The sequence below is a fragment of the Globicephala melas genome, chromosome 5 (assembly GCF_963455315.2).
Source record: "Globicephala melas chromosome 5, mGloMel1.2, whole genome shotgun sequence".
NCBI classification, from domain to species: domain Eukaryota; kingdom Metazoa; phylum Chordata; class Mammalia; order Artiodactyla; family Delphinidae; genus Globicephala; species Globicephala melas.
The window spans coordinates 38,293,430-38,308,332 of record NC_083318.1 but is presented as its reverse complement, the minus strand read 5'-3'; the positions used below and the strand labels follow the sequence as shown (position 1 = coordinate 38,308,332).

General features: G+C 39.5%; 1 protein-coding gene across 1 annotated transcript in view; it reads left to right on the top strand.

The window, feature by feature from the left end:
• Positions 1–7,579: 7,579 nt before the first annotated feature.
• CLNK (cytokine dependent hematopoietic cell linker) overlaps positions 7,580–14,903 on the top strand; it is a 179,857-nt gene continuing 172,533 nt past the window's right edge. Inside the window, exon 1 of the mRNA XM_030864219.2 lies at positions 7,580–7,640. The gene's annotated coding sequence lies outside the window, so the exon portion shown is untranslated. The remainder of the gene's footprint in view (positions 7,641–14,903) is intronic.

Sequence of the window (14,903 nt, the reverse complement as noted above, 5' to 3'; positions counted from 1 at the left end):
GTGACTCCCTAGTCCCTTCTCCACCTACCACATTAGATAGCTCTGCCCAAAAGTAGCCAACAGAAAGAAAATCAAAAGCAAATTTATCCTGTACGTGCCCAGTGGGCCTGCTAACTACATAAAGGAGGCGCTCAGGTATGAGAAGCCATTCCTGTTGAACCCCTGAACTTAAAAAGTGAATTATTTGGGGTAAAAGAGGCAATCATTATATTCTCCCTCACAAGTTTATTCACCCCTGTAATTTTCTTTTCACTGCACTTATAAATACCACCAGTAGCTTCTTTTGCTTACCAAGAGAGATGATCGGCTGAAATTTCTTGGCTACCCCAAGGCTAATTCTGCAGGGAACGTTCCAAATTAAGTCAGCTGTGCAGACTTTTATAAGATTGCCTTAGTTCTCAAGAAGTCTACCTGTTCAAGCATCCACGTCCCCAGACTTCAGATGTTAAATGAACCGTGCAACAGCTCAGCAATTCCTCGTGGATAACATTGGGGTGAGAGCAGACAGGGGGCCAGTGGCAATGACCTTACTGCCCTGAAACTCTGTGGTAGCCTCTGGTGATTTTGTTGACTTTTCTGGAATGGGATTTACTTAAGATTTCATTTGCAATCCCATGCATCTGTAATCATTCACCTGTGGCAAGAAGTGTATCACAGGTTGAGGGAAGAGACTAGAGATAGTTATTTCTCCGTTGTTCCAAGTAAGATGCCAAACGTTGATCAAATAACCTGCTCTTCTTCCTCAGTTTCAGAACTAGAGCACTGGTTCTCAGACTGTAATGTGCATGAGAATCACCAGGAGAACTCGTTTAGAATGCACAGCCCTATACCCAAAACCCAGAGATTCTGAATCATACGTCTTGGATGGGGCCTTGAAATCTTCCTTTTAACATGTTTCAGTGATCCAGAGAAAATGCTGTAAAACCAACAATAGAGGGAACCTGTATTAACCCAGTTCCCCAGAAAACAGAGCTTAAGGCATTTATGGTTGACTGCTTTATTGGAGAATTTGATCGTAGGGAAGCTGGAATGAGGGGAAGTGGGAATAGGACAGGCTAGGAGGGAGTGCCCATATGGTGAGATGGCAGTGAGCTGAGTGAGCATTTTATGTCATGTCCAAGTAATTATTCTATCTCACTCTCTCATGATATTACCTTCCTAGTACCTTTACCAGCCATTGTGTTCTGGACAGTCCCTTTGCAGGGATGAAGGGAAAGTGCTTATCCACCAGCTTACATTTCCCAATGTCAAAGATAAACCCCAAAGTGTTCTAACTCCCCTGTACTTCCAGTTGTTCTGCCTGGGCCCAGGTGAGTCCTGCAGCATCTCATGCTTCAGCAGCAACCGGGGTGCTCAATGTTGGAGGTGAGAGGCCCAAGGTGTGGCTATCAGGGTAGATGCAGGGGAGATGGCTAAGGAAGCTCATGTAGTATACACGTTACTATATATAAAATAGATAAAGAGCAAGGACCTACTGTATAGCACAGGGAACTATATTCAATATCTTATAATAATATATATATATAATATATATATACTTTTATATATATGTTTTATATATATTCAGTTATATATTATATATTATATTCAGTTATAGTATATATATAACTGAATATATAATGTAATATATAACCGAATCACTTTGCTGTACACCTGAAACTAACACATTGTAAACTGACTATACTTCAATTAAAAATTAAGTAATTAATTAATTTTTTAAAAAGGACACTCAAATAAAGCAGCAGTCTTGCAAGCCCAACAGTTTCCCTGATGGCCCAGAATTAACCATGCTTCCCATCTGAAAATTCTATTACGTATACAATAGACCTATAATGAAAATTTTGTCCTCTAATTAATTGATTAGAATATCCTCAATTCATAATGGGCAGTCTCTCAGAATAGGAGCCATGCCTTCATCTAAGACCTGGTATTAATGAAATGGAGGCTTGATATTCAAATTATTTGGCATAAATCGAGAAATCTATGTAACCCTTTGTTATCTCTTTTCCATCTGCTAATCTGTAAAGCTGAGCAAGTGCTGTTCCAGGTGCTGAGAACAGAGCATGAACAACGCAGATCAAGCCCAGGCCTCAAGGGGCTTGTATCAGTCCTTCATTGATATTCATTAAGCACCTACTATGTGCCCAGAGATGTTCTACATGGCAGGTTTCAAGAGGGACAATAGTCCACCTGCCTGAAGCATGCATTTCAAGAACTTTCCCTTCTCCTCTCCTTAAAGTGCCTTAGAATTCTTTCCTCTACATTTTGCATTTTTATAACCTTCCTCTTAGGATTCTAGTTGTAATGGACCTCTCAAAATTTGTATGTTGCAAGCCTTTTCCCCAGTGTGGTAGTATTTGTTGGTGGGGCTTTGGGGAGGTAATTATGTTTACATGAGGCCATGAATCCTTATGAATGGATTAACACCCGTATAAGAATCACAAGAGAGCTTGCCTCTTCCCTCTGCTCTCCACCCTGTGAGGATGCAATGAGAAGTTAGCAGTCTGCAACCTGGAAGAGGGGACACACCAGAGCCTAACCATGCTGGTTCCCTGATCTTAGATTTCCAGCCTCCAGGACTGTGAGGAAAAAATGTCTGTTGTTTATAAGTCACCCAGACTCCCACCTCCAGTCTTTGGAACTTTGTTACAGTAGCCTGAGCTAAGGACATTAGGTTTTCTCTGGCTGCTATAAAGTATCTGCAGGATTTTCGACATGAAATCATTAAAGAGCTGTGCTCCCATTGCCTCTTAGAAAATCCCAGAGTCACAGAAGGTTCCCATCACAGAGCTAGCAGCAAGGACTGTGCAGACAAGTCCAGCCTCAAGAACAGAGACCAGCTTTATAGCTGCTAACTGTGAATTTGGTCCTGACTATACTTTGCCATGCCTCTGTTTCCTCCTTTTAAAGATGGAAAAACTACTGGTTGGGGCAAAAGCAACATGAAGGCTAGAGATGTGAGTTTGTCCTTGCTCAATGGCTTACCAGCTGTGGATCCCAGGCAAGACTTGTAATTGAACTTCATTGAGTCTCATAGAGGCATTAAGGACCAAGATACATAGGAAGAAAAACAAAGTTTAGGAAGAGAGTCTGAAAATGGTAGTTACTTTACTGATATCAGCTATTATTATTCCTATTTGTCTTAGCGACGACAGTAATTTTAGTTTCCTTCTCCATCCTCTTAGAAAAGGCAGTCTTAAAAAGAGAAAGAGAGAGAGAGAATTAAAGAGATTAAAAGCCCTGTTCCTACTTTTTTAAAAGCCAAAGGTCCAAGTCCATTTTGGATGTGGAGCTTGACTTTATTTCTGTCTTCCTCTACTCTGAGCCCTGCCTTGTCCCACTGTCCCCCGCAAAGATTGTTAATCATATAGGCTGAGCGGAGCCCATCAAGGATTCCACAGCAGTGTTTGTGCTGTTTTCCTTTTTCTTAATTTGATTCTCACTTCAATACCTAAATTCAACCAATGTGAAGACAGATGGCATGAGGTCCTTTGCCCTGTCAATTTAGCGACGCTGGCAATGATTCAGGCCATGCGTGGATAGGGAGCGATTTTGCCTGAATGGTCTAAGAATACTACAGTTTTTAACCTCTTGGAAAAGTGTTTAGCAAACGACCTATAGCAGATTTGTGTGTGGGGGTGGGGGTGGGGATGATGTCACATTCCTAGGCAGATTTGTCTAAACAAGGCTCTGCTCAAGATAAATGGCTAGCTATGGCCACCATTTTCATATAGAATTAGGAGACATAGCTATGCTGGCCTGGCAAGAGATTTGGCTAAGTGATTGGAACTTGGGTTACTGTCTTGGTTCTTCCCCCAACTCACCAGAGTGGTTGGTCACTTCACCTCAAAAGGACTCCACTTCTTCATTTTAAAGTTAGAGGTTTAGTCTATAGCCAATTCAGTTCAACTATTGCCGGGTGATACAAGGTGGGTTCTTGGTACTGTGATGTATTCCAAGATGAGAAACAACTGCAGTCAGCCTCAAGAAGTGTAAAATTTATTAAGATATATATACCCCTAAAGCTTATCTCTTGGTTCCCTCTACTAAAAAAATCTCTTCTCTCCAGAGCTACATTTGGCTGGATTCTTTTCACCACTCATGCTTCAGCTGAAATGTGACCTCTGCAAAGACTCAACCCCAAAACACGTTACCTAAAGAAACCCCCATCTCATACATCCCAGGCCACTCTCTGTCCTCTTATTCTGAATCGTTCATTCATTGCACAGTGCTTTCTTTTAAGTATTTCTTTCTCACTGGCATTTCACTGGGTACAGTAGTCTGTACTAGTCCCATGGCCTTCATAGGACAAAGCCACTAATGTTCTGGAGCCATCATGGTGCCAAAGCCAGGAAGGGACACCTGGAGACAGTAGGGACAAGTGAACCTGTCACCAGTGTGATGAGACTCTGCTTTTGTATTCAAATGGGTAATAGCGATTATGATACCAACATGGAGGCATCATTGTGGTGATTAAATTATGCTTTTATGCAAAGTGCCTAGAACAATGTCTAGTATATACTGAGGTCTTAATTTTTCATGTTAACCCCATGAAAACTTCCTGGGGAAAAATAAGGTGACCTAAGCAATAAGTTCATATTTAATGGGTATTCATTCGTTAATAAACCTCCTATCATTTCTGTGAATAAAGATTTAGAGGAGTCTAAGGAAATTGAGCACAGATTTTAGGGAAAAGCTCTTTCGGCATTTACTACCACCTTCACCTCTGTGATTTCTAAAGAACTTAGGTGTGGATGCAACAAAAGTAGGCCAGGAGATAAAGCCAAAGGTCAGGAACCATGTTATGTTCAGAATAGCCCTTCACCTCTGGCCTGTGAGCTATTACACTAAGTCCTGGATTTCCTTATGTTGGGGTCTGCCTTTCTGTGGGGTGTGTCACGGTGGTTGGCCGAGGAAGCAGGGAAAATCTGAAGACCGCTTCTGGGAAAAAGAGACTTCCATGGGAATAGTCCCACCTTCTTTAGTTCCCCGGATATGACCAGATGTGTTTGAATGTCAGCTGTGTCTGTGTTTGAGATTTTTCCCCAGGAAGCTACTTCTTAGCAGCCAGGAAATTGTCCAACGGCGACACAGACCCAGGTGAAAGGGAGCATGCCTGAAATCCAGCAGGGGACAAGACTTAAGTTCAGCTAAGGTTCTTCCCCTTCCAAAAATGCCAGAGTGATGCAAAAGGGTGAACACAGCTACTTGGGGGCTCATAGGGTGTGTCCTGAAGGGAAAGGCAATTAACTTGAGGTGAGCCCCTCTCAGGGGCCTGCAGTCAGACTGCCCAAGGCACCCACATAAACAGGTGCTAAGCTATAATAAATCAGAAGTGCTGGAGCCAATTAACCCAGGTTTCGACACAGGAGCTCCCATACAATTAGTAAAAAATACAGAGATTTTGATCCATTGCAGGAGACAGTACCTTCAACCAGGAGTTATAAAATAACACACCTACCGTGATGGTGGTGGACAGCCTCCTGTGTTTCCGGCATGTTTGTGTAAGTGGCATAGTGCCACTCCAGGCTTGACACCACCCTGAAACCAGCTGTGTGACAGGAGCCTGAACTTGGTTGGCAGTCACCACTGACTGAAAGGAAGAATCCCAACACCACACAATATCGGGATGCTTATCCAGGACCTGCAAATTTATTTATCACCTAAATTTGTTTTATTCAAAAAAATTGCAAAAGAAAACGAGAGCAAGAATAATAGGAAAGTGGTAAGGTTAGGTCAGACTTTGCTATCTTTCTTTTTTTTTCTCCTCCAACACATTGTCTTGGCTTTAGAGAGAGGAAGTAAATTAAGAATTAAACCTTTCACATAGAACGGTTATTCATCAGAAATCAGTTTCTCAAACAAAACTATAAATCAAATTTGCTCTGGGGTTGACTTGTGTCCCCCCCCCCAAAATTCATATATTAACGTCCTAACCTCCAATGCCTCAGAATATGACCTTACCTGGAGACAAGGTCTTAAAGAGGTAATCAAGTTAAAATGAGGTCATTAGGAAAAGCCCTAATTCCATGTGACTAGTGTGCTTAAAAGAAGGAAAAATGTAAGCCTTCCCTAGTGGTGCAGCTGTTAAGACTCTGTGCGTCCAATGCAGGGGGCACGGGTTCCGTCCCTGGTCCAGGAACTAAGATCACATATTCTGCACCGGTGCAGCCAAAAGAAAAGGAAAAATGTGGACACAGACATGGGAAAATGCTGTGTAAAGTTGAAGACTGCCATTTATCCTTCCCTCACGGCCCTCAGAAGGAACCAACGCTGCCAACACCTCGATTCAGACTTTATCCTCCAAAGCTGCATGACAACACATTTCCGTTGTTTTAGTCACCCACCTTGTGAAACTTTGTTATCACAGCCCCAGGAAACTAACACAGGCCCAGACCAAATTACTGACCACACACAATAGCGAACTAAATAAAATGGTTATTGCTTTAAACCCCTTATGCAGCAAAAGCTAATTGATAAAGTGGGTAAATTATGGAATCTCTCTAGGCTTCAGCGTTCACAATTACAAAAGGGATTTAAACATATTTTCCTCACCTAATTATCAGGAAGATTTAGTAGAATAATGCCTGTACATCGCCCAGCACAGTACCTGGCATATAAGTAACATTTAATGAGTACTTATTTTAGTGTTACCTTAGGAATATATGATAAGTCAAAATAAGAGTTATATATCCAAGAAAATATAAACTTCTGCCTTTGAGTATATCTGAAATAATGTTGGAGTTCAACATCATTTCATATAAAACAGTAATTTGTATAAAACTAGAGTATCACGTGGCAAGAACCAAGAGAACAGCAGGCACTTGACAAGGACTTGCTGTCAGTTTAAATGAACCAGGATTAAGGTGGAGCAAAATTAAAATATACTGAGCACCTAATATGTGCCCCAAACCTTGCTCCTTGTATTTATTGAACAAATGAACATCATTTTGTTCATTTCTTGGAATATCTCTAAAATAGAAATATTACTATCCCTCAATTATAGGTAGGGACACTAGTTGAGAAATAAACTGCAATTTGCTCAAGATCACATAACTGATGTGTAGTACAGCAAGAAGAAGAGACAGGCATTTCTTATCCCAAATCCCAAGTTTTCTCCATCACACATGAGGGATTTGGTCCATGTGACTTGTGGTGGGGGGTGGGGGGGTCTCAGAAAGCCATTGGCAACATCAAGTCGCAAGATAATCAGTGTTTCATGTGTATGTGAAACAAGATAAACAAAACCCGTATGCTTCCATGTTGCTCAGCAAAGCTTCAGGAAGTTCTGGTAATGTCAAAGTGCCATATGAGGATATTGTGTGTCTTTAAGGACACTCTTTGGGTTGGGAGACCTCAGCCTCCTGTAGTTTTGTTCATTGCACTTGAACTCAAGAAGAGGAAGTCCCTCCCTTACACAGGTCACACCACCCAAGTTCTGTGGCTGCATTTCACAGGAAACCAAACGTAAAACGGACCTAGGAGGAGCTTTCTGCTAAAGGACACTGCTTACCACTGAGAATATTTTAACCCCCGCCTCTTGGATTACCGGCTGCTGGACTTCTCCGGGATGCTGCCACGGACCCCCGACGCAAGGGACATCTCAGCACAAGGCTGTTTGCGATCCCCACGCTGTTCAGGTAAACTACGTAGGCCAGCCTCGTCTGAGTGGTCATCTCACTGTCATAGAGGATCATTAAGAAAGAGCTGATGTCAAGAATAAAAGGTTTTTCTAACGTGGAATGCTGGGCCTTCTATAAAGCATCTGACGGACATAACAAAAGCCAGCTCCCTTAATCAGTTTTTAAAGATTCCTTCCTCTGCTGGAAGAAGGAATCAAGATACTGACCCATAAAAATTGAAAGATGAAACGTTTTCAATCTTCCCTTCCTGGAGCTTGAACCCCCTAACTGTTGGCTACTAAAAATCTGAAGACCAGGCTAGTCGCTGGCTTTCTTGGCTGACCTTCATTACAACAGCCATCTAGAAAGGCAGCCTCTACCCAAAGTGGGCCATTGAAAGTAGAAGTTAACTCCTGGAGCCTCTGTGGGTGTATATTTTTTAAATGTTCTAAATTGAGATGATTTTCTTTCTGTGTTGGTCTGGAGGAGTGTGGACTTTTTAATCATACTAACCATTTTCCCTCTGCAGGGGTGAGGAACCCAAGCAAGAGAGTGAAGTTGGGGTGAAATGCCTACCCTCTACGGGTACCAGGAGGTATCTCTTCTAGATGCCTCTTCTTCTCAGAGAGAACAAACAAATAGTAAGCTGGAATAAGACAGAAAAGAGAATAAGTGTCATCCAAGTATCTATACTTTAAAAGATACTGATGTAGCTGAACTTTATCAGAACTGATTTTATTACAATGTACCAATGTTACTTATCTAATTATCTCCCTCAACGATGTTGTTCCTTTGGATTCCCAAGGGCCACCCAAACCACAGGGAATAGTCATTTCAAAAATCAGGAAATCAATTGTAAGTCAGGCGAACTGGAGGTCAGCAGAGAAACGACAAAGCTTCAGAAATCCTCTGAGAAACTTAAGATAAAACTTTCCCTAGAGAATCAAGAAGGGCAACTGGTGTTTATTTAACTATGTCTCTTGCCAACCAGTCTATAGGCATGAGCTCATTTAACCCTTATACCCAAACTTGAGACTTAGATATTGTTTTCCCTGTTTACAGAAGAAGAACTTGAGTGGTCCAAGTTAATGTCCAAGGTTGTCCAATCACTAATATCAGTAACAGAATTCAAAACTACACTGATTTGCACCTGGTTCTCACTAATATGAACGGTGGCCACTGTTCCTTTGCAGCTTCACAGAGTTCACCTCGAGTCCATTCCTGGCATCTTTGACACCAGCCCTTCTAGTGGTGACATTATTTTTTCTTTTCTCCAAGGAGCCCTCTCAGATGATTCTATGAATAAAACCATTCTAAAACCAAAGCTTATGGTTTTCTGTACCATCTGGTCACCCCTGGCTTTATACCCAGGACCCCATCTCTAGCTCACTTTGCCATGAGTCAGGTGTTGTCTTGGAAAGACAGTAGGATTTAACATCTGACTACACTGATTAGGATCCAAACTCTGTAGCTTGACCATATATGCTACCTTATTCCCTGAAATCCTCAATTCCTGCATCTTCATAATGGAGCAAGATCATATCACTTGTATTGACAACTCTTTTGCCCCAATAATATAATATCTATATTAAATGACATATGGTATATATTTAATACTTAGTAAGTGTTCAATTAATGTTGGCTTTTTCTCCATTACTTTCCTTTCCTCACCTTACATCAGCTCTGGCCTTCTTCCTAAAACATGCTCACAATTAGCATGGAATTTATTAATACAGATAAATTTATGAATATTTTATTTTAATAATCTCATTAGAGAATAGTAATATAACACAGTTACATAGCCTTGTAGAATTGACAGAGTGTTTGGACACTTTTTTTTAATTTAATGATCTTAACTTAATGAAGTAGGCAGGGCAATATTAGATGTTGAAACTGAGGCTCAAAAAGTTGATGAGGATGGACAGTATGGTGATATGGAGAGGAGGCTTTGAGATCAGTCAAAAGTGAATATGAATGGGGTGTATGACTTCATTATTGTTTGGGGGTAAGTGGCTTAACCTCTCTGAGCTTTGGTTAGCTTTGGTTGGTATTTTGTAGTTTGAAACTGGGTGGATTAATACACGCTATGGATTGCTATGAGGATGAAAGTGAATGTATATATTGTGTCTGACACAGAGGAAACATTCAGGAAATGGGTAAATGGCAGCTGTACAGTGTTGTTGCCAAGGTCACAGCAAGTAGCTGAGCTAGATCTGGCAGTATCTTTTCATGAATACCATCACATAAAGCAGTGAGATTCACCTTCGCACGTAGTTGCCAAGGTCCACCAAGACCTGAGCTCTGTACAGTTGCTCCAAGCTGTGCCTACCCGTCCTAGCATGAGAAAGAGAGAATGGTCAAAAGGGGTGAATTACTAAACAGAGATAATTAATTGAATCTAATTATATTTAAGATTTTTAACAGATTAAACATAATTTATAGTGATTTGGGGAAGTAAGTTATCAATAAGACTGAGAAACATCAGGTTATAAAGGTTAGATATGAGTAGCTTAGTAAAGAAAAATAATCATGAAAAACAGACTTGTGGGAAACAGCGATCATAGAAATTTTTTGTGATTTTTGTTTCTTTTTGTTACTTTTGTGGACAGGATACTTTGGGAATCATCACCATGTTTATTCAACTTAATTTTAATCATGCCCTCCAAATAGCAATGACCATTTGAGTGCCTGCTATGCACTGGACGGTGCATACTCACTCTTTCTCATTTTTTAGTAGATATACTTATTCTTACTCTATAAAACAGGATACCAAGGTTCAGAGAAACTCCATACATTGTCGATTTCACACCAGAATGAGAAGCCAGGTCTATGGAAATCCCAAGCCCCTGCTCTTTGCACTGAACGTCATCAATGCCCTGCTGGATGTATTCAGAATCATGATCACAGCATCACTTTCCTTTCAACTAACCAAAAGCATTTTAGGACTCCCAGACATACCATAAGCAATAGTAAAATATGTATGTGAGTTTTGTTTTTTGTATTTCACTGGTGATGCTAACTGAAACATTGTTTCCCAAACACCTAAGCATGGGAATTGGAATTCTACCATGTTTAAATGGCTCTGTGCATAGCTGTTTGCCCTACAAACTACGATGAACCAAAAGGTCTGGACATAACATGGAAGTTCAATATCCATGTGCATGAGGGCACAGCCCTTAATTGTGGTGTCTTCGCTGTTGAATTTAGCATGAGATAGAGATGAAGCATGGCTAGTAGCCCAAGCCCAGCCTCTGAGAGTGTCGAGCTTTTGTGGAGTCCCCAAGGATCTGCATTTCATCATCAACTTTGCAGATTCAGAAGACTAATTTTATGCAGGGAACTCAGAGTTCATGGGACTTCAGGACATTGTCTCACTCTGGTATTCTGGTGTATACATCCATGTTCTGTGACTTCATTCAAGTGTTAAAGGAAGCAACCTAAATGTCCATTGACACATAAATGGATAAAGATGTGGTGTGTGTATGTGTGTGTGTGTGTGTGTGTGTGTGTGTGTGTGTGTATATATAATGGAATATTACTCAGCCATAAAAATGATTGAAATAAGCCCATTTGCAGAAACATGGATGGACCTAGAGATTACCATACTAAGTGAAGTAAGCGAGACAGAGAAAGCCAAATATCATATGATGTCACTTATATGTGGGATATAAAAAAAAAGATACAAATGAAATAATTTACAAAACAGAAAGAGACTCACAGACATAGAAATTAAACATGGTTACCAAAAAGGAAAGGGGGGAGAGATAAATTAGGAGGTTGGGATTAACATATACACACTACTGCATATGAAATAGGTAACTAATAAGGACCTACTATATATACACACATATGCATACATACACACACACATATATACATATATATGTATATATATTCTTTTTCAGATTCTTTTCCCTTATAGATTATTATTAGTACAGTTCCCTGTGCTATACAGTAGGTCCTTGTTAGTTATCTATTTTACTGTATATAAAATAGATAACTAATAAGACATTGTAAAACAACTATACTTCAATAAAAAATAAAATAAAGTATATTTTAGTTGTAAATTTCCTCCCAGGAGGCAAATCTACAGAGGATATCAAATGCCTGTCAGAAGTTGAGAGCCAAGTCAGAGTTGTCAGTGCAATAGCTGGATTTGCCCAGCTACTGATGATCTGATGCCTTGATAGGCACCTGGGAGCCAGTCTGCTTATGAATATTCACAGAGCAGGACACTCTTACTCCTGGGCAAGTCCAGGGAGCTCCTGAGCAGCTCCATCTCTCTGGTACTTCCCAGAGAACACCTCCACACTCTCCTTATCCCAAACTCCTACTTCTGTTCCCAAGCTCTCTCTACTAAACCACCACACCCATCCTTTGAAAAATAGATAACCTGGGTTTGAATTCAGACTGTTACTTGCTGGCAGGATGATTTTAGACAAGTTATTTAACTTCTCAGAACTTTAGGTTATCATTTATAAACTGGAATTGCAATACCTACCTTCTGAATTTGTGGTGATAAGTGAGATGCAGTATGTAAACAATATAGTGCATATTATAGTGTCTAGCAATTATTAAGTGCAAAGTAAATGATGGTGGCTATATTAATCACTTTTAGCACAGTTATCATGAGTTTATTTTATATTCAGATGAACCGTCATTAGAATCTTTGGGAGTTTGTCTCTTCTTAAGGATTTTGATCTAAAGAAGTCCTATTTTGAGGTGATTTCTACAGAAAGTTAATCTCATCATTTTTGCATTTATTTTAATCAGCCATTTATCAAAGCCTTGGTAGTATCTTCCAACTCTCGAAATGTATTACTCTTCTGAAAAACACAAAGATTTCATGAAAAAATGGTAGAAATTCCTTTAGAATACTTTCCTTGCCAATTACATATCCTGCATCCTTCATGGTACTGATGCATAGAATTTACTCAATAACTATCTGTTGAACTAGACTTGTCTAACAGTTTATAATTTACAAAATACTTTCACTTCCATGATCTCATTTGGTCTTCAGAATCATCCTTTGAGCAAAGGAACATGAGGATTTATATCCCCACTTTTCTGATTAGAAAAAAATGAGGCTCAAGTTGTACAATTCACTGTACAGCTCAACGTACCTGGGCTTAGAGACCTGCCTCACATCTGGCTAGGGGAGTGATCCTGAATAGAAGAAGGGACAAAGAAAGCATTAATTACATGGAGGAAGTTCAACTCAGAAGTTAGGTTCTAAATGCATTGAAGTTACAAAGTAAGTGATGATCTCATCTTAATCCATATTGTGCATTTGTTCGCTGAACAGATTTGGCTCAAGAGGACTCTCCCTGAAAAAAATGACAGAATTGTTCAATATTGAAAAATCTGGGTCACTTGGATTGTTGCCTTACAATGGAATATAAATTAAACAGGATGTCCTACATAGGGTTCTGGCATTCAGTAAATGGTGTCATCACCATCATCATCATCATCATTATTATTATTAAATTATATTACTCTTAGTCCTGGCTTTTCATGCCTCTTCTTTGGATTTTTAAGTTTCCCTCAAACTTCTTTGAAGTCCTTCTTATGGTGAAACAGTTCCTCAGAAATGGTTAGCATACAGCAGGTGTCTTGTAAATGACTGCTTAAAGAAAGACGGTGCTTTCACCATTGGACTTGAGATGTTCATGGGAAGTAGGCTGGCCTGTAAGTTGTGATTGATAGATAAATAGATAGATCCATCCCTGAATCTCAGTTTATTTTCTTAAATCTTTCTTTTCTCTAAAATTTGCCTTCAGTTCTGCCCTAATGCATTAATCAATCAATGGAGAATTCATCACAGTTGGGGATATTCTGATTAATCTAGGCCTGGCAGTACCTGCCCCTAATCAGCATGCTTCTAGCATCATTTATGAGAGCTAAATGAAAAAAGGGGCAAGGTAAACAGTTAAACTTTGAAAAAAAATAAGAAAACATCAAACTAGGCTCTTGGTAATCTACATTTTATTTTCCTACAGCTTTATTTTATTGAACAGTTAAATAACTTTAATGATAAGAGAGCAGAAAGAGAAAGGATGGGGAGAAAGGAAGAGGAAATTAAGGAAGAAGGAAGGGAGGACAGAGGGAAGAAAGGCATACGTGAAAGCAAAATGAGTGAATGAGGAAAAGAGATGATAAAGAAAGAAGCTATTTACTACAACATAGGGGGGAGATGGAAAAGAAAAAAATCTTACTACTGAAAGAAGGCAACCCTTTCTGCAGAAGAGAAAAGGAGATGGCTTTTGAAAACAAAAGCACCAAGAGTGATAAATTCCGAAACGATAGATTGCATCAGTTCATTAAGGGTGTTTTCAAAATCATTTAAAATAAAAAATGGATGCACATGAAAATGCCTTGAGATATTTAAGGGAAGTTACTTGTTACCAAGACAGTTGCAAAATCTTTTCCTTAATATATGCCCATACTTAATAGCAGAAAAACTAGGAAAGAAATCTCCCATATCCCTCAAGAAAAATCTATAATAACAATCCATTTGACTTCAAATGCCTCCATTCATTGGAAATGCAATAAAATTAAATGTTATATTTAATTAAATTTAGCTGATTGGTCTGACCAGGGTATAGAATTAGAAATCCAATCAGCATATATCTTTCTGTAAGTATGAGTATCTCTAAAATGTAACTTTCTAATTTGTGATAAGAAAATAGAGGAAAATTACATACAGTTGTGACCAAATTAATAAATATCTGCATCTGAGAAATCTTGGTTTCAACATGTTTGCTCAAAATTCGTGCACCAGGCGTGCGTGTGCACTCACACACACACACTTCCTGGCCCTCTTCCCAAAATATACACATTTCACACCCTCCCTCAACTCCAAATGACAACCACCACTGTTCATATGTTAGTTGTGATTGTGCAGGGAATCAGATGTATGTTGCATGTATTTTATATTAATTTCTTTTCTTGTTTTCTTGTTTTAATGGGAAAAAGCATCAACCCTTAATTTAGACCCTCTCCTCCAGCCTTGACCCAGGTTTAGCTGCACAGCTACGTCTTGGCTTTATGACTGATTCTAATATCTTCTTCAGCAATTCTTAGTTTGCTTCTGGTCATTTCCTATATTTATTTAGGTACATTGTCATTATTAGAATGATGTTTCTTAAACTTTGCAATAAACAGAGGCCAGTATTTTTATAGGCTTCATCTTCGAGGAATAAGTGAGAAATGTTTGAGAGCAAAAAAAAAATGTCCTTACTATAAAAAGCATTGTTTTCCCCTCATGAAATATTAATTTCA